Source organism: Panthera pardus, unplaced genomic scaffold (genome assembly GCF_024362965.1).
Source record: "Panthera pardus isolate Hobbes unplaced genomic scaffold, ASM2436296v1 HiC_scaffold_13, whole genome shotgun sequence".
Lineage (NCBI taxonomy): Eukaryota > Metazoa > Chordata > Mammalia > Carnivora > Felidae > Panthera > Panthera pardus.
In genome coordinates, this window is record NW_026526688.1 from 70,938,226 (window position 1) to 70,962,158 (window position 23,933).

The 23,933-nt window shown below is 37.2% G+C and overlaps 1 protein-coding gene across 1 annotated transcript in view; it reads left to right on the plus strand.

Moving 5' to 3' along the window:
• The window catches only part of PDGFC (platelet derived growth factor C), a 204,446-nt gene that overhangs the window by 114,851 nt on the left and 65,662 nt on the right, over nt 1–23,933 (plus strand). The window lies entirely within an intron of this gene.

Below are 23,933 nucleotides of genomic sequence, written 5' to 3' on the forward strand. Positions count from 1 at the left end.
TGATGATCCAAGAAATTTACCTTATTTAAGCTATGTTTCATTTAAAATCAGGAGACACATACTGTACATATGCATTCATTGGTTCATCTACTGAAAATGGTTTGAAGTAACTTATGGCACAAAGTACATATAGAATAAAACAATTTGACATGACGCGTAGAGAAAGAAAAGCCAAATAAAGAAATGTAGTTGTGCCAGAAAACCTAAGTTATGATTAGTGCTGAAAATTTTACATTTTCTCTTCCCAATAGCCAAGTCAATAAAATAAACAATAAGTATTTAAAAGAAAAAGCAGTGCCCATGGGTGCATACTACCTAAATACACATACGGATGCTTACACGCACACACAGGATTAAAGAAATTCGGATATTTCGTCACAAAGAAGAAATGCAATTCTGAAAGCAGAATTAGAAGTTTAGACTAACATTATGGTCTGCCAGGTAGAAATTCATCATAATTCTCCTAGAGGCATTCATGAACCAAAGTCAGCTGGAGTCTTTCACCCACGCAAAAGACCACCTACTGTATGTCATACAAATATTACTCTTTAAATCCTATGTGAATACACTTGTCAAGGTTGGGTGGTCTTATGAAGACTTTTCACTTCAATGGCATTTGTATATCATGAAAATATTTTACTTGAGCTTCTTTGTGGGGTTGTTTTCTCTTTGATATACAAGTTAAAAGAGAATTTTCACTTTATGGTATATTACAGATAAATATTTCAATGCAGATGAAATAAACTTTGTACTTGCTGTCATCACAGTTTGTATCTTTAACATTTGTGTAATGACTTTTTTTCACATTTCTTCTGTGACTATGCATTTCATGTTATTTTTTTTTTGTCTTACATCTGTAATCTTTGACTTTGAGAACTGGAAGCTATTCTAGCTGCCTTTAGAGACTGTTATTCAACCCTTCATTTTATGGATAAGGAAACAGACCAGAGAAGGAAAGTAGCAGCCCTAGATACCATTCATATTTTATGCCTAAACAAATGCTAAGATCCATTTTTCCTAACACACATGTAGATAGTTTTTCACCATGCTAGACTGCGCCTCCTGGCTTCTTTTCATATGCTGGATTCCATAGCCTTGTTAAAAATTATGATGGCTTTAAGATTTTGCTCTCCTTGAAAAATCTTAGCACGTTAATCTACAACAGTTTCGTGCATGCTGACCAAAGAGGAGTCTTCTGGGTCAGAGACATCAACAGCAGTAGCCAGAATGTTAGCCCTTCTTGTGCCACGTGCTCTAGCTCCTGTTCCTACAGGTCAACGCCAAACGGGCCACTTAACACCTGCACGTCTGGGAGGTTGTGTTACAGGAGAGGCATTATATGCATGTGTGTGTGATGTATATTAGTAGTTAAGTAACAAAAATTAAACCATCATCCAGCATGCCTCGCCTAACTTGTGACTGAGCTTTACTCATTATTAGGCTCAACTTAAGAAAAGTGACACTTTCAATAATTCTGAACCTCCTTTCCCTTGTTCCTCCCTAATTACACCTTCTTCTTGTCCCTGCGAATATAATCATTGTTCTAAGCGTTTTTTCCCCCGTCTACTGATTTTCTCTATAATTTTACGATTGTCCATTTCTCTATGTACTTTCCTATAAAGAGTAAGTTGGTTATTTTTTTTTGCCAGTGTTTGAAATATAGATCAATGGGATAATACTGTATTTAAACTGAAAAATGTGATATTTTAACGTCAGTTCATGTTGACGCAGATAGCTTAGATCATTTGTTTTCCTTGATGCATAGTATTCTGGTGTATGGTGAACGTTTTTGGTCTTTTCTACTTGATGAATGTTTGGCTTGTTCTCCTTGTCTGAAAGTGCAAGAAAAAAAAATTCTGAGTCTATATCTAAGAACCACATTGCTGTCTTAATGCATTTACATTTTCAATGTTAGTAGGTAGAGTTAAGTTGATTTTTAAAATGACCAATTTATATTTCTACCAACAATATGCAAATATTTCTGTTACACCACATTCTCAACAACCTTTTGGTTGTCATTCTTTTCATTTTTGGTAGTATGGAAAGTATAAAATTATACCTCAATATTAATTTTTATTTTTGTTTTCTGATTACTAATGAGGTTGATAAATTTTTATATTATTATTGCCCACTCATATTTACTTTTCTGTGAAATGTCTGTTCATATCTTTTATACGGTTCTTAGTAGACTGCTTGGCTATTTAAATTTTGCTTTTCTTTTTTAAAAAAATTATGATTATTTTATTTTTGAGAGAGAGAGAGAGAGAGTGAGCGGGGGAGGGAAAGAGAGAGAGGGAGACACAGAATCCGAAGCAGGCTCCAGGCTCTGAGCTGTCAGCACAGAGCCCGACATGGGGCTCGAACCCATGAACTGTGAGATCGTGACCTGAGCCAAAGTCAGATGCTCAACCGACTGAGGCACCCAGGCACCCCTAAATTTTGCTTTTGTTATTTAAGTCTTTGATTCATCTGTAATTATTTTTGTCTCTGGTGTGAGGTTTTTCATTAGGGTATCCAGTAGTGTCCCCAAATCATGTACTAAATAATCACTCTTTCCCCCAGGGATACGCAGAGCCAGTAGATTTGTAATCAGATTTCTGCATATGATTTGTTCTGGTACCTGGGGCTCTGTTCCTTTGCTCAGTTGTGTCTTAATGATGCTGTCTTAATCATGTAGCATGTAGAAGCTCTGTGATAGGGAAGTCTCACCTCTTGTTTCTTCTCTTTTGGAACATCCGTGCTATTTTTCATTAATATATTTTTAGAAATAGGTGGCCAAGTTCCTTGAAAACTCCTGTTGTGATTTTTATTGTGATAGCATTGGATATATAAATCATTTTGATGAGAGTTGACATCTTTATAGAAATAACTTTCTATCTTGGAGAACTTTTGTTTCTCCACTTATTGGAATCTTCTTTATCATCTATACATTTTTCAAATGTTCCTTTTAGAGATGTTATGCATAATTATTTAGGTTTATTTCTATATTATTTATAGACTTGCTAAAATCCCCTTCCTGAAAAATATATTCTATTTGTATATTGCTGGTAGTTAGAAATGCAGTTGATTTTTTTTTTTTTTTATTGATCTTATATCCTGCACACTTGCTATAAGCTCTTTTATTTATTTCGTAATTATTCTGGGAACTGTTTTGGATTTAAGCAAAAAAAAAAATCACATGATTTGTGAAAAAAAAAGATTCCTTTCTCCTTCTCACTTTCTCTACTCTTTCTTTTCCATCTCTTATTAAGCTGTAGATTGTCTTAGTAGGTATCCCTGTCATCTTTCTGATTTTAGAGTTTCTTTAAAAAAAAAAAACTTTAAAATTTGGAATAACTTTAGATTTATGGAATGCTGCAAATATAGTGCAGAGAATTTCTATACATTCTTAACCTGGGTTCCTCCAATGTTAATATCTTACGTAACCATGTTATATTTGCATCATTGAAAACCTGACATTCTTGCAATACTCTTAACTACAGACTTTATTCAGATGTCAGTGGTTTTCTCTCTTTATGTCCTTTTCCTGTTTTAGGATTCTTTCTAGGATAAGCATATTGCATTTGGTCCTCATTCTTATCCAATCTGTGACAGTCCGTCTCTTTCATTTTATTCCTCGACCTTGACAGTTTTGAAGAGTATTGATCAGGTATTTTGTAGAAGGTTCCTCAGTTTAGGTTTTTCAGATCTTTTCTCATGATTGCACTGAGGTTATGGATTTGGGGGAAGAATTCCAAATAGATGATATTCCGTTCTCCTCATATCATATCAGAAGGTACATACTGTCTCCCTTACTTATCACTGATGATGTTAATCTTGATCACTGAGGGTGGGTTGCTCCTCTGGTAAGGAAGTATGTTTCCCTTTCATTAGCTGTTAACTGGAGGCATGTAACTAAGTCCAGTACATATTCAAGGAGGAGTGATTAAGTTCTGTCTCCTGGAAGGGGGTTATTTGGAATTTTTCAGAACAGAAAATTTGTGTTTTTTCCTTCTTCCCTCCTTCCTAACTCCCTCCCTCCCTCCCTCCCTTCCTCCCTCCCTTCCTTCCTTCCTTCCTTCCTTCCTTCCTTCCTTCCTTCTTTCCTTCCTTCCTTCCTCTGTCATTTATATCAGTATAGACTCATGGATATTTATTTTATTACTTGTGTTATAATCCAGTGGTATCATTATTTACTTTACAACTGAAATTGTTCCATCTTTGGCCAGCAGGAGTAAAAATTGTGCTGTTAATATACCAATATTGATTATGAAGATTTTTTAAAATTTTATTTAAACCCAAGTCAGTTAACATATCAGGTAATAATGGTTTCAGGAGTGGAATTTAGTGATTCATCACTTCTGTAGGGTATGATGATTAGTGGAGATTCTTTTTTTTTCTTTATTATGTCAAGTACTTCCTTAGTTTGTTAAGAGACACTTTTCCCATTTGGGAAAATTTTTTTTAATTTTTTTAATTTCTGCATTTAAAAAGAAGTTATAGACATAATGACACTTTATACTTCACCATAAATCGCCTAAAACCAAGGATATTTCCTATGTCATTTCAATACCGTTTTCACATGCAAGAAATTTAATATTAATATGAAATTATTACCTAATACATAGTTGATTTTCCAGTCTCCTGATCCCAAAATGTTAACACTTTTTTATTTTCTTTTTTGTTATTATGTTTTGATTTTGAACAAATCATTGACTATATATTGTATTCGGTTATTATAACTCTTTCCTTGCCTTTTCTTGGCTGTTATGACATTGTTTTTTTTAAACAGTCCAGGACATTTATTCTGCAGAATCTCTTAGTGTCAATTTCTTTGAATATGTCTTCATAGTTAGGTCCTGCTTAAATATTTTGGCCAGAACGTTCTCTAGGTGATGGGCACTTCTCATTGCTCTTAATTCCAGTTTATTGTATTATCAGTGATGTGAGTTTGATTTCTCAATCCTGTTTTAGTTGTATCCTACCAATTTTGATAATGTGGCATTTTTATTTTTGTCCATTTGAAGATATTTAAAATGTCCATTGTTTGCTTCTTTTAAGCCATTATCATATAGAAGCATATTGTTCACATTTTATATAAAACTATGAGGGTTTTAAGTGCACATTTGAGGCTTTTAAATGAGAGATTTCTAAATTCACTTAATTTGGAGTAAAAAAATATGGCTTGTTTGTCTATGACTGTTTAAAATGTAAGACTTGGCTTTATTTGCTTCAGATTTTTAAGTTTTCCAAATGTACTTAAAAAGAGAGTATATTCTTCAGTTGTGTGGTGCAACTCTGTATATGTCCATTATATTAATTTGTGCAGTTGATCTGATCACAGCATCAGTATCTTTCCTGAATTTTTTTTGATGTATCAATTACTAAGAGAGGTATTAAATTCTCCTAATAGAGGATAAATACACTTGTTAGTTTCACCATGTAGGCCTACCTTTTTGCTTTATGTGTTTTTTGCTTTATATGTTTAATTTTTTTTTTGCTTTGTATGTTTTTATCATCATATTATTATATATTATTGATATTATATTATTTTTTGCTTTATAGATTTTTAAATTATGTTAGTTGGTGCACAGAAGTTCAGAGCTCTGACCTTGTTTAGTCTTCATTGATGTTTTGGTTTGGCTTTAAAGTATATTATGCCTATAATATTAACAAACTACCTCAGGTAACTGCAATCGTTATTTGCCTGACATTCTTTCCATTCGTTTACTTTCACCTTTCCTGTGTCTTTCTTTGTGCATGTGTGTGTGCATGTTAGTATGTACATCTGTGTGTGTTTTTGTTTTCTCTTATGAAAGGAATGTGAGTAGCAATAAAATAAAATTCAGTAAAAAAATCTTTATATTTAACTTAGGAATTTCATATAGTGCATTGTTTCTTATTATGTATATAACTTTGGGTTTGTACTTCATTTTTCTGTTTCTTCAGTTTCCTTCCTTGCATTTATTAATCTTCTTGTTCCATTTTTCTTTTCTGTGAATTTAGAAAGTATACATCCATTGTCACTTTTAAGTGGCTACCTTAGAAATGCCTATTTAACTTAATATCTAAAGCTAATCCATGTTTAGATCCCCATCCTCAAAATATAAAATTACCTGAGAACATGTTAACTGCTGTGGAATGCTCACTCCCCAAATACCACCACACCTGGTTGATAAGACAGAGCTGTGTTTATGGCTTCCCATGATGACAGAGAACACCGCCTCCACGGTTTTAGTCGTGTCTTGGGGTGGGGGGGGGAAGCAAAACCAGATCTTGTTGAGAATTTGAAGTTTGGTTTAAAATGGATCCTTCAGTGTGGAAATTTGATTAGAATTGGGAAAGGCTCATGATATAATAGCTTGGAATCTCTTGAAACAAGGCAAGGACTTTCGGGGTGAGGGGTTCAGCAGTGCTGGATTGTGAACTGTTGCTGCTTTTAGTTGAAGGAGTTAACGACTCTTCAGGGAAGTTCCATATAGCCTGGGCAATAATGAAGACACTAAAATAGTAATGTCTTGTTACTGTAAACTGTTAACGGGGGGGCGGTAGGTGATCTCATTCTTATTGTCCATGCTGGTTTGGTTCTCATTGCATTTGACCCCACTCCTGATGGTATGTGTCATAGAGACTGAGGATTTCAGTTTTGTATTTTTTAACTTTGTATGTAAGACATTTTATTATTTTCTTTTTTTTTAAGTTTATTTACTTATTTTGAGAGAAAGAGAGCACATGTGTGTGCAAGTGGGGACAGGGCAGAGAGAGAGGGAGAGAGAATCTCATAAGCTGTTAGATCACGACCTGAGCTGAAATTAAGTCAGATGCTTAACCAGCTGAGCCACCCAGGTGCCCCATATTTTCTGTGAACAATATTTCTTTAGCTATACCCATGTGTCTGCTTTTGGTGCCCCGAATATGTCTTCATAGTTAGATCCTGCTTGCATTTCAGAATTTTTCTGCGTTTTTCTTGCATTTCACAGTTTGTTTTGTAGAATTATTTTACTTCCTCCTTAAGTAGAGTGTTTAAAAGTCTCTTAAGTGAAAGCCTGTTGGCAATAAGTGCTCAGCTCTTCTGTATTTAAAAATGTCTTTATTTTACTTCCATTCTCAGAAGTTAGTCAGAATGGATATAGGATTTGAAGTTGTGTGTTTATTATGTTCTCAGTAGCTTGAAGATACCATTCAACTGTCTTACGGCTGCTGAGAAGACAGTCATCAGATTGTGGACATAGCCTTATAGTCTGCCACTGAGTGGTCCATTTTACAGAGAGAGACATGTGCATAGCAGGGGTGTGAGGGAAGGGATGGGGTTAGGGTCCGGCTCGGGGCTTCTTCTCTTGTACCACTTGTGGCTCATTACACCCTCAACTCCTGCTTTTGTGCCCCAGGACCCAGCAGATACTGACAGGACTACAGGGCATATTTTACCTCACTGAAATCTTCACTTCTTATGCTTATTTGTCTTCCAAAGAATTCTCTTATTTTCCTGATGTCTCACTATTACCTTAAAACCACTTCTTTTCTTTCAGTCATTTATTCAGCAATTTTGTTTTTAATGTGCCCAGAGGAGTTTCTCTGCCTAATTTTGTCGACCATGTGGCTGGAATGTAGACTGTCGTCGAGCAGAATAAAGTTTTTCCTTAACACGGCTTGGTACTCTCAAGCTCAAGTTTAAAGTTGTTTTTTTGTTTATTATTATTATTTTTTTTTTAGAGAGAGAGAGCACAAGTCAGCGAGCGTGGCAGAAGGAGAGAGAGAGAAAGAATCTTAAGTGGGCTCCATGCTGAAGCAGGGCTAGATCCCAGGACCGTGACCCTGTGTTTTAATGGCAACATTAACTTCTCTCCATTATAATGCCGTAGAACAAAAATACATATGTTGGCCCCATCCAAGTGCATTTTAAGAATTTAAACTGCCTCGTTTTAAATATTTTCCCAAGTCTGAAACATAGAAGAGTCTAGAAAACCTGAATCACTATGTTAACTGTATCTTTAGAAGAGGACAGACTCAGGTGAAATGTTTGACTCTTTCCCCATAGCCCTACCGGCTGCTCACATCTTCTGTTATAAAGAGAAACACAGAGTGAGCTGTGTCTTTACGCTCTTTAAGACTGGTACTATTACAAGGAGCAAAACAAGTCAGGCAAATTAGACTTTATTGCTTTAACAAGCGGACAGGATATCCAGACGATATGGTGGAGGGACTGGCTGGAATATGGAAGGGGCAGATGAAGAGAGAGAGAGAGTGGGTGTAGTTTGCTGTAAAAGATGCTTGAATATGTCAGTGTTGTGTGTATGTGGCTATTATGTTAATGACATATGGCGTACCTAGGAGGACTCATTTCTACTGGAAAACATCTTTCTTTTAATTCTTTCTGCTTGCTTTTCTAAGGCAAATAATCTGCTTATTACATATAATATTTTACAGAGAGACGGACCATAATGGATAGCATTTGAAAAGAGATAGTCAGTCTGCCCAATTTAAAATATTACCTCGTTTTCACCAAAATGACGGAGTTTCTTTTGGAGGAAATATTATGCCCCGTCACATTAGAAATATTTCAACAATAGAAATGCTAAATATGCTAAATGAAACAGGTTCTTTTGTTAATATTTCGAATTTCAGATGAACAAAACTTTTTTTGTGGTTTCGTTTTGAGAGAGAGAGAGAGAGAGAGGGAGGGAGGGAAGGAGGGAGGGAGAGCATGCACTGGGGAGGGGCAGAGGGAGGGAGAAAGAGAATCCCAGTCAGGCTCCATGTGCAACGTGAAGCCCGATGCAGGGCTGACCTGAGCCGAAATCGAGAGTCGGACACTTAACCAACTGAGCTCCCTAGGCGCCCCTAGTTTTGTTTTTTTTTTAATTAAAAAATAATCTTTTGGATATTTTCCTCTCTTCCCGGCATTTATAGTAGGACTACTGTGGCATCATTATTTGCTCATTTATATACTCTCACGTTCAACAAGCACTTCTTGAGCACTGTGGGAGGAGATGGCCCATGCCCCTAAGGAGCTCACAGTCCGGGGAAAGAGGCAGACAAGTAAATAGGCAATTGTAATAAAACGCCACCAGTTCCAGAATGGTAAACAGAGAGTCTAGTCATGACTGTAACTGGTTATGTTTAGATCACTGTGTTGACCATTTTCTAACGCATACCCCTACTGTGTATTTTACTAGCAACAGTCTATAAATAAATATTATTAATTTATCACAGAGAAATCGGGATGCAGGAGTTAACCCTGCCATGCAGCCCTCGAAAACTCGGATACTCATTTTTTTTGTGTTCCACTCTAGTAGATAGAACTTTCAAGGACAGTATGGATTCCTAATACCAATTTTGCAATAACAGTGCAAGCCGTGAGTGATAAAATTTTCAGGCAACAACTGTTTTATGAAAAGTATGTAAAAATATTCCTTAGTTTCATGACCATATAGATGAGATGAAAGGAAGGCAGTATTATTTATTTAGCTAAGAATGACTTTAGAGACCCATAAGTGTGTCATAAGAATCTTTTGGCCAAGCCAAATGTTTTCATGAATTCCTTAAGAGGATCGAGGAAAGAAAAAGTCACCACTTTTACTATTTTACTAACCACCACTAGCTACTACTGCCATAAGCGACCTTAGGTTTTAGCACCGGATTCCAACGGTGTCACATGAAGCTCCGGACCTACATAATCCCCGGCCTGAGCCTGCAGAACTGGGCCCGATGACGAGTAGCCGGGTGTTGAACTATAACTCAGAGCTTCGGTGCTGTTCATGATGGCAAGAAAAAGAGCCAAAAATCACAGAGGAAGTGAGGTACATCTTGGGAACCTTTCTGTAAGAGCAGATAAGGTTTGCCTGGTCAGATGATGGTTTGACCACTTTCTGTGACATGCCTGCTTCACCCATTGGCCAAGGGGAAGGGGAACCAGATTGGCTTAGAGCATCCATTGTTCATCCCCACGACTTACTTTAGGGGTCCATCTATGCTGAAGCATATGCAGGTTGGTTAGCTAAGTAAATCACTTACCTTTTTTTTTTCTAAATTTTTTTTAAACGTTTATTTTTGAGACAGAGAGAGACAGAGCATGAACGGGGGAGGGGCAGAGAGAGAGAGAGGGAGACACAGAATTGAAACAGGCTCCAGGCTCTGAGCTGTCAGCACAGAGCCCGACGCGGGGCTTGAACTCACGAACCGCGAGATCATGACCTGAGCCGAAGTCAGCCGCTTAACTGACTGAGCCCCCCAGGCGCCCCAATCACTTACCTTTTAAGGAGCAAGGGGAGGGTGCACGGAAGTGAGCTGTGTAGGCAGACAGTAGTGTCCTGCTATTGTCCTAACTAAAAAGTGATGTAAACATGAAAGCATAGCAAGGTTACTTATCATCCAGAGAGGTATGGAAATACAGGGTGAATTAGAGCCTGGGAGCATAGATACAACCTCAGTGGGCTGACAAACACTGGAAAGTACTCAGTAAAAGTCAGTTCCAATGAAATAATAGGCGGATTAAAGAGGAGTGAGCACTCCATGTAAAGGAAGCCTGCAGGTGGCAAATGCCTGGAATAATTGGCAGGCGGTGAGTTTCTCTGGAGCTTGAGAGATGGTGGAGGTGTGACAAAGGGGAGGCTGTACTGTGGGTAGGGTCGAACTGGGAGGGATGTTTGGTAGGAAGCTGATAGATTTGGACTTCCTTTCTTCCTTCCTTATGCTATCAGAAGCCAAGGGTTTTGTTGCAGAACCAGGTAGTGTATTGGTCTGTATTTTCAAAAGAGAGCACTAGCAGAAGCATGCAAAACAGATTGGAGAATTTGAAGGAAGTTCTACCTAACACCTGGAGTCGTTAGGAGGAATGTTGTTATTGCTCAAACAACAACACGTTACAGGTACACATTCTCTCGGACCTCCATTTTGCCTGATTATTTTCTCATTGATCCAGTCACAGAAAGCATATATATTCCTCTCTTACCGTTCCTCTTCCTGCCTTCACCGTTAAAGATCTGTGTGGGTGGGTGGATGCCCACGCACGTATGTGCAAAGAAAAGCTACAGAGATAGCCCAATGCCTTTTATTTCAAAGATACATTCTTTTCTGCTCCAGGGCACAAGTTTTTGGAAGAACAAAACGACCAATGTCAACATTGCTGACATTGGAAATACTCGTATAAAATGACTTAGAATGTTAAATGATCATTTTATTATGGAGAAGAGATAAATGTCTTTCCTCTTTTCTCCAAGGGTCAGGCCAAGTTTACTTGGGCTCTGAGAAGAACAGATGATACAGCCCAATATCGCATAGTGTCTAAGAATAATAACACTAGTTCAGCGACAGATGCACCATAAAAAAATTTAAGTTTCCCTAGTAGGTAGTAGTATAAGTCAACTATATATGTGGGAGTCATACATGGAAATATAACTTGAAGACTCTTTTAGTTTCAAGCAACCACAAATAAGTAACCAGCTTAGAAAGGAAATGTTTGGATCACGTTTCTGAACATTTCAGGGATAGGCCTTATCCAGGTTCCGAATGATGCCATCAACTTTCTGTCTCTTTTTCTCTGCCTCTAAAGACTTGCTCCCTGTGGTCGACTTCTTTGTCAATCTGTCTGTCTTCATAAAATGCAGAGAAGTGCCAAGATTTTAGCACTTGCAGTCTCTAAAGGCTGCAAGAACTTTTCCTGTACAAGCTCTCAGAAGAGTTTTGATTGGCCTGGTTTAAACCAAGTATCTATCCCTGGACCAATTAATATAGAGGGATCTAGGTGCATGTGTTACTGTTCTTGGCAAGACTTGGATTACATGCCCATCCTAGGGCCAAGTGATGGACTGTGACTGGTGGAGAAATGGTCCCTGAAAACAAAATGGTTTATTTTTTTCCACCGGAAAGAGGAAGAGGAGCTGGTGGTACAAAAATAACAATCTCCATTATCAGTGTGAAAAGCCACAAAGAGTTGAAGTGCAGCTTTCAATCTTCCACTTAACTGTTTTTCCTACCTGCATCTCTGGCCCCAGAGTAAAATTGTCTTTAGAGTGAAGATTTGCCAGTGCCCTTTCCAGCAACTCTTTTGAGTGTAGTTAGTTCGATGCCATAATTTATAGTTTGGTTATCCTTTGACCTCTGTAGCAATTACTTTTGTAACTTAAAAAAAAAATCATTCCCAAGAGGGCTTAAAATGAAGGGTGGGGATGTGACCAAGTCTGAGATCAAGGGACTCTGCCCTTGGCTAATGAGATGTTTTGGTTTTATGTTTTGAAATGTTCAAAATCAACATTTCAAGTAGAGAAAGAATGTATCCTGCAACTCCCAAACTCGTGTCTGGCTCACCCAGGGTCTGTCTCTCACTGGCCCTTTACCTTTTTTCCCTCGGCATCTTACCCTCTCCTCTTCCGCTCCCCAAAACCTCCCTCTGTTCTTTGCCCTCCTTTTCCACCTTCTCTGCTGGATCATTGCCCAGATACTGCTTTCTTGCATTGATTTAGAATGAGTCTTACAGTTTCACACTCTGAAGATTTGGGAAGCTTGAAATGCCATTCTTTGTGCCATGTCTTTGCTTTCAGTTGCAATCTTGCTGCCACCGGGATAACGATGAGACCTCTTGTTGGAGTTATCCATCTGGTACAGGGACGCCCATACGGACAACTTCTGGGACCAATGGAATACCCATACTCCTAGCCAGCTAGCCAGTCACCTATGTATGCAATTTTACCCAAGAGAAAAACTAAGCAAGAACCATAGAGCACCAGTCATGAATACAGGACCTCTATATGTGCAGATCTTCAATATACTGTTGTAATTCTGCACTGGCCTTTCTTTTCTCAGCCCTTCCATGTTTTATGCAGTTGTTTCTCTAGTATTAAGTTATTAACATTATTTTGCTGTATGAACTTTCAAGCCACACACTTTCTCCTATTCATCTGGCCCTGACTCTTGGAGAACTAGAATGTGTTCAGATCTCAGCTTTCTTTGTGGAACAGCCTACCTTCTGAAGAAGCCAATCTTTAAATAGGCTGTCTCCTCTGGATTTTATAATACAGGCAGGTACTGATTTGAGATTTATTTTTAATTATTTGATGAAATTGTTTGTAATTATTATTTGATTTCCCTCTGAAGTTTTTTTTTTTTTTCCCAGAGTGACTCCAAAACATCTAAATTTTACAAAAAGATTATTGTTTTGCTATGGAATTAACAAAAGTGAGATTAACGTAGTTAACAAAACTTGTCCAAGTTAAGCTTAAAAGATTTTGTTGTATCTGATTCACACGTGAAGGTACAGAGTAAAAGTTAAAGAACACCTCCCCAGCTTCCTTGGCAATGTTGGTCATACTTGTATCTCTGTTTTCAGTAGAAGGAATGATACAAATATAATATCCTATTCTGTGTTTGCTGCAGATGAGGTAGCATAATCATGAGTCTTAGTAGAATGATGCAGTATTGGTCATAACAGATGCTTGGCTCCCGGCTTAAGAACAAATGGCAAGACCTCTGTGTAGTCACAGACATTCACTCAAAGGTGAGAAAGGAGGAAGGAGGAGACCGAGGTTCCTGCCCCTGTGGAGTTAACTTTGCCTTTGTGACCACCCATTCAGAGGACTAGGATAGCAGGTGGTCTGGTGAGATGTAGGTACGCAAATATGCTCTTGCCCAGAGTAAGGTATACCTTCTTTAATCTCTGTCAATAGATATGTTCAGGTTACTGGTACATGTAGAGGTGTATGTTTCTATTCCATTATTAATATCCTAGAGGAGACCACAGGAAAGGAAATTTGTCTTCATTCCATCAAAGTGATATCCTGAATGCATTTTTCAGTACATACAGTGGTAGGACTACCAGTTTGGGAAATGAGGAATTCCAATTGTGCTTTGCTCCATGTAGTATACTGATCACCTACTTCTATCTGTAGGATGAATTGGCAACTTATTCATGTGAGAGATTTTAATCTACTAGGAAGAACACTAGCTTGGAATGCCTACATGTTTCAGATTCAGCTCTGACATTGGCCACTGGCTATTAGCTTTGGTTAACTTATTTATTAGCCTGCTTAATAATTATATTATTAAATTATAACCAAAATGAGAGATTGGGTTCCAGATGAAGGTTGAAGTCACAACACCGAAAGATTTGTCTCCCTAGAATATTCACAAATATACAGAGGCACTAACATTTATTTTGCCTTGATCCCAACAAGAATAGTTCTAAAAAAGTTCTTTTGAAAATATTCACTTAGGATAATATTATAACTTTTCTGTTTTTGAATGGAAAAGAATCACTTCAGAGTTTTCAGACTGTTCATTTATACATGATCCTTTGAATTAAAATTCATTTTTTAATTTGACATTGGTTTTATGGTAAATTCTTAAAGTTCTGATAAAGTCCAAATTGTAATCACTTTACAAAAAACAATTTTCAGGGTGCCTGGGTGGCTCAGTTGGTTGAGTGTCCAACTCTTGATTTTGGCCCAAGTCATGTTCCCAGGGTCATGGGAATGAGGCCCACATCGGGCTCCGCACTAATTGTGGATCCTGCTTGAGATTCTCTCCCTTTCCCCCTCCCCAACTCTACAAAAAGAAAGAAAAAGAAGAAAAAACAATCTTCTGGAAATGCCACTGTTTCACATTAGTCCCCTCCATTCTCTTGTCATCCCACCCTCTTCTGAGTAATGTCAACAGATTACCTGTGTGTTACCCAGCTCCATTCCTTCCCATTTTTGAGCTTTAAGAATCTTCTTCCTCTAGGGGCACCTGGGTGGCTCAGTAGGTTGGGCTTCCGACTTGAGCTCAGGTCATGATCTCGCTGTCCCTGAGTTTGAGCCCCGCACCGGGCTCTATGCTGACAGCTCAGAGCCTGGAGCCTGCTTCAGATTCTGTGTCTCCCTCTCTCTCTGCCTCTCCCCCACGCATGCTGTGTGTCTCTCTCTCTCTCTCAAAAATAAATAAACATTAAAAGAAAAAATCTTTTTTCCTCTAAATTAAATTTAATATGAAAAAAAGAAAAAAAAAGTTCACTGCTTAGAAGTCTATTAAGTGCTCTGTTGTTTCTTTTATCATTTTAAACTTTTAGCTGGATAACTCAAGATCGCAAAGAATTCCTAAATAAAAGGGAACCAAGAAATTTTTGATTCACTATGCTACTAATAGTTATATAGTAAAGGACTTACCCATTATACACAATACTTTTAAAACTTCATTGCCCAAAGATTTTTCTTCCCCCAAAAAATTATTCCCCACAGCTGTTTGAAGCACTTGAAAAATGTTTGAATAAATTGTCAAATCCCAAGTACACTTTGCTCCCTGTCTACTGAGACACACAGATGGTTTCCCCATATGGCAGCTGATTTAACCCCCCTACCCCTTTCTCACCAGAAACCCCACACACTAACTTCAAAAACATCATCTACTTCTTGACCTTTCTATCTGTAGCTCTCCATCTCAGTCTGTCAGTTTGAATAAGCAAGCTAGTTCATGATATCAAAATATTTGTGTAAATGGAACCAGTCATAATTTATTGCTTCTAAAATTATTTCATGGGATTGTGGTAGGCACTGTTTTTGCTGAGGCATTGAGGTTAATCTCTGTGGAAATGAGGCCTGCACTGTATGTTATCCTAGGGTATTTTGAGGGGGAAAAAATCTCTCTAATCACAGTTTACTTACTATTTGTCTAGATAAGGAACTTCCAAATAAGTGGTTATAATAGTTGGACATCATTCTGCAAATGATGACACTCCTCTACTGAGCTTCCCAAAATTCAGATACTTGTTTATACGTCTGAAGAACTTTAATAAGAGGGATTTCTGAGAAGAGAAAAGGGAAGGTTCAAAGATCTATTCAAGGTTTTCCTTGTAGTGAGCAAAGAAAGGCAAGAAAACAATGAGGGAAGAAAGAAAGAAGAGAGGAAGGGAGGAAGGAAGGAAGAGAGAAAAGAAGGGAAGGAAGAAGAAGACCAGAAGGTTGTCTGCAGACCGCGGTCCTTTCCTTATGCGTTCATTTACTGAGCCAGCTAGAGAAGCCAAGCAGATAGGTGCCATGGAAAAAATGCTACTGTTTATTGAGCACCTACTGTTTGCCAAGCCCTGAACTAAATTAGTTGTCCACGCGACCCCTAATCTCTCTTCACTCCTGTTTACGGTACGTGCAATCCCTGTTTTGCGAAGGAGGGTGTGGGCTGAGAGAAGATATAAAAATTGTCCAAATACGCAGAGCTAGCAAATAGTAGAGATAGTAGTCATACCTTTGATCCAAGGTACACTGTTATATGAGAAGAGAATTATCACTGTCTCTGTTAGCTGTTATATTATTTACTAGACAAGAAAAACATCGTTATCTGCCTTACCTGTTCATCAAAAAACTAAATAAAAATCACACCTTGTAGAAGAATGCAAACTGGTAAGTAATGCAGTCATGATCACACGAACAGTTTATTTCCTATTTGATGATTTGGATAATAAAGTAGTTACTGGTTTACAACACATAATTCCACCCCAGAACTGTTTGCTAATAACAGGAATTTATGGTCATCAGTCTTTTACAATTGGTGCAAAGTTCAAGTTTAATTATGCTCTGGTTTACTGTGCTGCGGTGAGGTGATGTGAGTTTACTGTCCTATAGCCAGAGATTTAAGACATACTTACTAAATTCCCACCAAGAATAAGGAGGCCTAAGTGACAGAGCGGGAGCGATAACATAATCCTTGCCTTCAGGGAACATCTAAACTAGCCAGAGACACCTATGCTTGAAAGAAACAAGGTAACGTGAGATTAAATGTTAAATTGGGAAGAATAGAATGTATGTGCTAAGTGTAGAAGCCTGAACAGAAATGAACAGCCTGGCAGAGGTCAGCACGGTAACTGACAAGAGCCACCAAAAGTTGCTCTTTACCTTCCTGAACTCACCACTAGAAAGTAGCCTGTTGCTGAAATGGCAAAATCTGATCTGAACATTGATCACGTTGAACAAAGATCCGTTTCTCAATGACAGTCTCACAGGAGCCACACTCTCAAAATGCCAGCCATTTAATCCAGGATTAAATGTGTTGCTTTTAAATGAAAAATAAAATGTTCAGGATTCTAGTTTGACAGAGAAGAAAACAGGTAGCCATTGGTGGTGGTTTATGTGGTTTATGCAGCTTGTGTGCCAGTGTATGTTTTATGAAAGTGAACTGACAAAATAAGGCCTGCTTTTAAGGTGGATAAGCCTCACCCTGGGTGGGTAAATGGTATGGGGAAGGAGGAGGAAGAGTATGGGTCAGAGAGGCTTTAGGGAAGGCTATTGGAATAATCAGGATTTGCTTATGGGGGTCTGAAATAATGAGATTTCAGTGGCAAGAGAGGAAATTGACAAAAATATTTTGAAATAGACAAAAATATTCCAGCCGACAATTTACGGGATGGGCTGTGTGTGAGAAAGGAGATGGGTTTATAGACCCCTTCATAATTTCATTCATCTCCTCTTCAAGAAAGCAGGTGGGGAGTTAGAGGGAAAAACTCCTCTTGGGTCATGCTTGTTACTTCCTTGAAAATGGTATACTGTTAAGTCAAAGATACTACTTGATGATAAAAATAAGGTTTGAGTTTACTTGAGAATATGTAATTAATACTACTTTCCCAGTCCTGTATTTAGTACAGTAACGACTAGTGAGGATGAGGTATATGTATCCTCAATTAGCTGACCTCCCTGTGAGCTCTGAAAATGACCCTTGTTGGAGACGTATTTGAAAAAGGAACAGTAAGATACTTAAACCATAGAGTTAAAACACAGCAAGTTGCATAACCATTATCATGCTAGTGTGCCAGGGGTATACAGCAGATCAAAATGTTCCCCATGTAATGGCTAGCATGTGAGATAATGAAGGATGATTAACAGTGTAATGAATTTCATAAACATAGTGTCTAATTTCTGCCCTGAATAAACTCTAGTATCCTGGTTTTTTAAAAGCCACTTAAAATTATTTTTGAGAAAACTAGTCATTCTTATTTGTGAATAGCCAGAATTAGAGAAATAAGGAAAAAAAAATATTCAAGAGTGTAAGTATGAGTTATATAGGAATATTTCAGCATCACATGTGTAATTGTGACTATTTGGTAGCCTAGTGTGTCTGAATATATTTGTATATAAATATGTATGTTAGTATATTATGTATCTGCAAACTCCATCATCCATCCATCCATCCATCCATCCATCCATCCATCCCTCACTAGTCATTTAGTCTCTCCTATGTATGGACCAAATACTGTGCTAAATATTTGGAATAGAGAGATTATTAGATGGGCCCTGGCTTTCAGAAAGCATTGACAAGGGGGCAAGCACGCAAGAAATATAAATCAAAGTGGTAATGGGTGTGGTGGTATGGACCATGCTGTGAAAATATTGTAGGCTTCCCAGAAAGCTTCTCTGAAGAGGTCATTCTTAACTGAGCTCTGAAGGATTAGTGAAAATGTGCCAGCGACGTGATGGAGGCAATACTGTTGGTAGTAAGAGATGTAATCAATCAGCTTTTGAAATATTGAGCCTTTTTCAAGCAAAGGGATCCCATGCTCAATATTTTAAAAGTTGCCATTAGGCAATTTCTAAGTATATCCAATGAAATGTCCCGCCGTATGTGCTTGGAACCCATTAGTCATAACTTGGTGATATAAAGTACGTTCTTGACCTATGACAGGAATATTATTGCTGGAATTGCTGTACTGAAAACTGTGATCACATTTGCCATCTGGTGAAATAGCTGTCTCGCCCAGGTTGAGGTTCACAAATGACTAAAGCTCTAAGTAGCCCACAATTACTCAGTTGCCCAAAGGTCTACAAGTCAAATGGAAAGTTGTCTGTGTTTCCCTGGAGTGTGGTGTGGGGGCAGGGAGAAGAGGCACATTGCTTTCTCTTTTATTTTCTCTTATAGTTTGAGGTACTTGCGTTCTCATATCAACTACATGGAAAGGGACAGTGTCCATTCATAGTGTCATGGAGTAGAGTCTGGGGACACAATGACTTAAAAAAAAATACGCACTGCCTTCAAAGTGCTTATATTCTAAGTTTATTTTTAGAATTGTCCTACGTTGTACAATATTTTAAAGACACGTAAATGTGTATTTTCACTTTTTCAACTCGTTTAAATGAAAATACAAGCACTTTGTAATGTGAAGCCAGAGTACATGCATTGCTATAAGTACACAAATCGGGACCTCAAATTTGCCCATATGTGTGATCATGAACACAGCTTCTCTGAGAAATTTCTGAACTAATAAGGTTTAATTTCGATCTGAGTCTATTAAAGTACTGAAATGATATTAAATGGGAGATTTCTCACTCTGCCAAATGATTTGACACTTGTACTTTGTTTTTACCATTTTTTGTTTGTCCATAAAATTAATAAAATTAAGAATTGAAATGTATGATTGATTCCTGGCATTTTCAGGGAGGGAAATTTAAGCTCAGTGAAACAAATAGGTAGATAAAAATATCTGAATATATGGCTAGAAGTGATGAGCTAATTCTAAAAGAGAGAGAGAGAGAGAGAGAGAGAGAGAGAGGGAGAGAGAGAGAGAGAGAGAAAAGCTGTCCTACCTCTTCTGTCAACGAATGAGAACTCTAAGAGAAAACATCTGGAGCAAAAGAGGAAATGAAGTGAGTGATACATTTGAAACTGTTAAAAACTGCTGAATTTTCTGGTAGCACAGGAACCTATTAAAAGCTATGGTAGGAATCCTGGATATTAAAGCACCTTGAAGGAGTAATTTTAACAGGATAAGGGTAGAAATAAATACAGAGCACAAGGAAAAATGTTAAAAGTGAGAAGAGGAAAATAAAACAAACCTAAGTCCAAAAAAACCCTGCCTAGGGATATTGCCCGGGAAGGTGGATTTAGCCAAGTGGGCACTAAGCCTAGTATTTCTTATTTCCCTTTTCATGCCGCAAAATATGAAGTAATCGCCTTAGCAGGACTTATTACAGTGATCAAATCACCTAACAATCTGAAATGTTTCCTTTCATATGAAGATCTTGTTTTGTTTTGTTTCTGGAGAAAGGACTGTCTTTTTTTCTTCTTCTTTTGAGGTTTTTTTTTTTCTTTTTTTACCTCAGTCTATAGTCAGGTTCTGTGGAAAACAGAATTCTATATATCACATAAATCCTTCGTCACTGCAAGTGAAAGTGATGATCCTAGAAAAACACAAAAGTCAAACGTTTTCATATTTTTAATGTGTAGCATGAATAGAATGACTTGTTTCTCTGATTTCTGAAATCCTAAATTTCCCATAAAAGAGGTTAAATTATTTTTCTTTTGTCAAGATTTGAAGTCTCAGAAAATGTAATTAATGTCTATCTGTCACTAATTTTTTATTAGTTTATTTTAGTCTCCACAGAATCTTGTTTCTCTAGTGAAGATTGATTGCTTCAAAATTGCTAAGTGAATTTTCTACAAAACATGTTTATTCCAGCTTTACCTAATCCTGTCTCTGGAGTCTACATATATTTTTATGTTTTTAAAGTATTCTAAGAGATGAATTGCAGGTATTGATAATGAACATCCTTAAAGTAAATACATACTTGCTTGGGGATAATATAAAAATGAAAGTGATATAAATAGAATTTTACCTTTTCTAACTTTACTGTAAATATCTATACCCTAGACACATACATATGTACGTGTGTGTATGTGTGTGTGTGTGTGTGTGTGTGTATGTGTGTGTACATAACCCCATATATATAAATATATATAAATATATATATATATATATATATATATATATATATATATATATACACACACATACATACATATAGTGTATATAGTGATCATTGAAGAACAGGTTAAAAAAAGCAAACAAAACAGCAGTAAACTTTCTGTTAGTTGTTTGGAACATTGTCACTTAGCACAGGTGAATGGAAAAACTAGAAAGTCTAGAAATCTAATAGAAATTACATTAGATAATAAAAATATATTCCATTTATTAAGCATCCTCTTTATGCCAGGTTCCATTCTATTATTACTTCTTGGCACCACTCTGCTATTATAGCTGATAAGGGATAGGGATATATTTTTTTATCAGAAGAGTCAGATGGAGCCTGTGTCCAATGAATTCTGAAATGTGCTTTCATGTTCTAAAGGCTAACCTTTTAAGGTGTGATTTGTGGTGCACAGTAAACAAACAAACAAAAAAAGGATTCGCCCTGTGGGGCAGCAATTCTAGTCTATGATAACTGCAGGCCCTCCTCGTTTGCCGGTTGGCACTTTGAAAGAGTTTTGTAAAAGTGACATATTAGGAAAAGGTATTATAACATTTCTATTGGAAGCAGTCACTTTCCTTGATGGGATTAAAGCTTCCCATGGTCAGAGGGTAGACCTTTCACAATACAGGACTCGGTGCATTTGTTGGCCTTTCAACACTCCTATTAGTAAGTGGTTTTTTTGTTTTTTTTTCCCCCTCATTTCATAATACACTGGTATTTAGAAGCTGGTTTCCATGGATATTGCCTGTAGACAGTTACGATATTTGGTGATAACAGTTCTGTATAGACTGTAGAAAAAATAAAATTTTCTGGAAAATGTTGTAGTGGATAATGTTCTAATATGTTCTATGTATTAATTGCATATTTTTTGACATACTACACATACAAAAGGAAATGTGATTGGTTTCTTAAGCGGTGGTGTGGGGGGAAGCTATGAGTTTTTTGAAATGACCTTTTTTACTAACTGGTTCATTCCTTTACTTTGCCAAAGAGGAACCTGAAGGCTAGAACCATTTTATTTGAACACCTATTTCCTAAAATAATGTCCATCAATCAGGATTGAAATGTTCTGCTCTTCTGTTTGTGTTTATTAAAGTACAAGTCTATGGATCTGTTCTTAGATGTCAAATGTTGAATAATGAATTTTGCTGGAATGCCTAAAATTTCTTTTAAACTCTGAGGATATTTTTTTCAGATGCATTGACTATAAATCATCTCATCATAAATATTCAAATATATATTCAAGTATAAATGTTCAAAGTAAATATTTAGAAGTTTTTTTAACACTGCTATTCAAGAACTGTACCTGAAATTCTCTAGTACCCTAAAAGGACAGATATTTTCATTTCCCTTTAGTATATTCTAAAACAAACTCATTTTATCATTTTCAGAGACATCATCACCAAAAAGTAATTTTATATATCTAAACATATGAGCCTAAATGCCTTATGCTGCTGATCAGCCATTTAAGTATTTTCTTTTAAAACCAGGCCTGAAGTCATGATAATGCTTTGACAAGCATTACATGAATCCTGTCCAAATTTTATTATCACACTCCTTAAATATTTCTTTTAGGCTTAGATCAATCCATATCTCGAGTACCTTGGTATTTGCAAGCGTAGCAATGATACGGCACAGATAAAAACTGAAAGAACCAATCCTATACCAAAATCCTTTAAAGATGTCTTGATTAATGGTGAAATGGCCTTTTATAAATATGTTGAAGCAATGAAATTGTAAAAGGAGCCACCTGTAGGGTGCCTTTTGGTGGTGGTTCCTTGTGGAAATGATGCTTGAAAGTGTCTAGGTGTTAGGTAGATGAGAGAGTATATTCTTAGCCCTTCCTTCTTATCTTAAAGTTTGATACCCCTTAAGTAACTCTTTATATGTGCGTTCCCATTTCTTTCTTTTTTTTTTTTTTTTAATTTTTTTTTAACGTTTTATTTTTGAGACAGAGAGAGACAGAGCATGAACGGGGGAGGGGCAGAGAGAGAGGGAGACACAGAATCAGAAGCAGGCTCCAGGCTCTGAGCCATCAGCCCAGAGCCCGACGCGGGGCTCGAACTCACGGAGCGTGAGATCGTGACCTGAGCTGAAGTCGGACGCTTGACCGACTGAGCCACCCAGGCGCCCCTGTGCATTCCCATTTCAATATTCCAAGATATACTAAGCTCAGTAGTTGGGATGTTTTCAAGAAGTCCTCCTTTTTTTTTTTCCTATTCCTACCTACCTCTACTGGCAGTCTCTCCCTTTACTCTTACCCTATTCATTGAAAGTAGAAGGGGAAATGACAAGATGATAATCCATCAGAGAAAATGTTTGCTTTAGCCTAAATAGAATGAATATTAACTCCATTTCGTAATTTAGTTTCTCTAAAATATTTCAATACTACAGTGGTTCAGTTGTTGACACATAATAAAGGTAAATTGTTGATCATTCATAAGAACTGTTATTGAATTATTAATAATTTAATAGTGAATCACTCAGTATGTGTGTAATAAACAGCCACACACCACAGAGCATCACAGTAGGCAGGCCTAAATGTTAATGAGATCTTTTTTGGTAAAATTTATCACAAGATAGTAATAAAGAGTATGAGAAGTGTTCTTTAGAGACGAACATGAATCTTACTTGGGCAGCAGCCTCTGAATTGACATCGATTTAGCCACCTAAATCTCTGCATTATTTCAGTAATAGTACTATGATATGAGGTGATGTTTCTGTAAAATATGCATACATACATACAGGTAATAATTGAGAATAAGTAACCACATATTTCAATGGCTAATCAGTCTTCAAAAAAAAAAATTCTGAGCAAACAGGTGAGTGCTTGCAACATATTAAGTCATTTAATGCCCACCACAGTTGTAACATTGATACACTATTGCTATTGTACTCATTTTATAAGAGTAGAGAATATTGGCACAGAAATTAAGTGTTTGATATCTTCACAATGTATTGATGAATCTGTCTTCTACAATGTAAAGAGCAACTGTTAATAATAATAGCAACCAGATGTGCTTATATTGTTTTGTCAGGTTAGAGTCTGGACAGTTACTTCCACACGGAAGAATGGCCAAGGGAGCTGGTTCTGGGGACTGGCATGAGCCAAAGTAGGGATCCATGCCACTTAGCAGTGTATCAGGAGCTCTGGGGTCTGTTCTTCCACGGGGTAGAATCTTCCATGATTTGCATATATATGGCTGCAGTGATAGCAGTTATTTAACACACAACACACACACACACACACACACA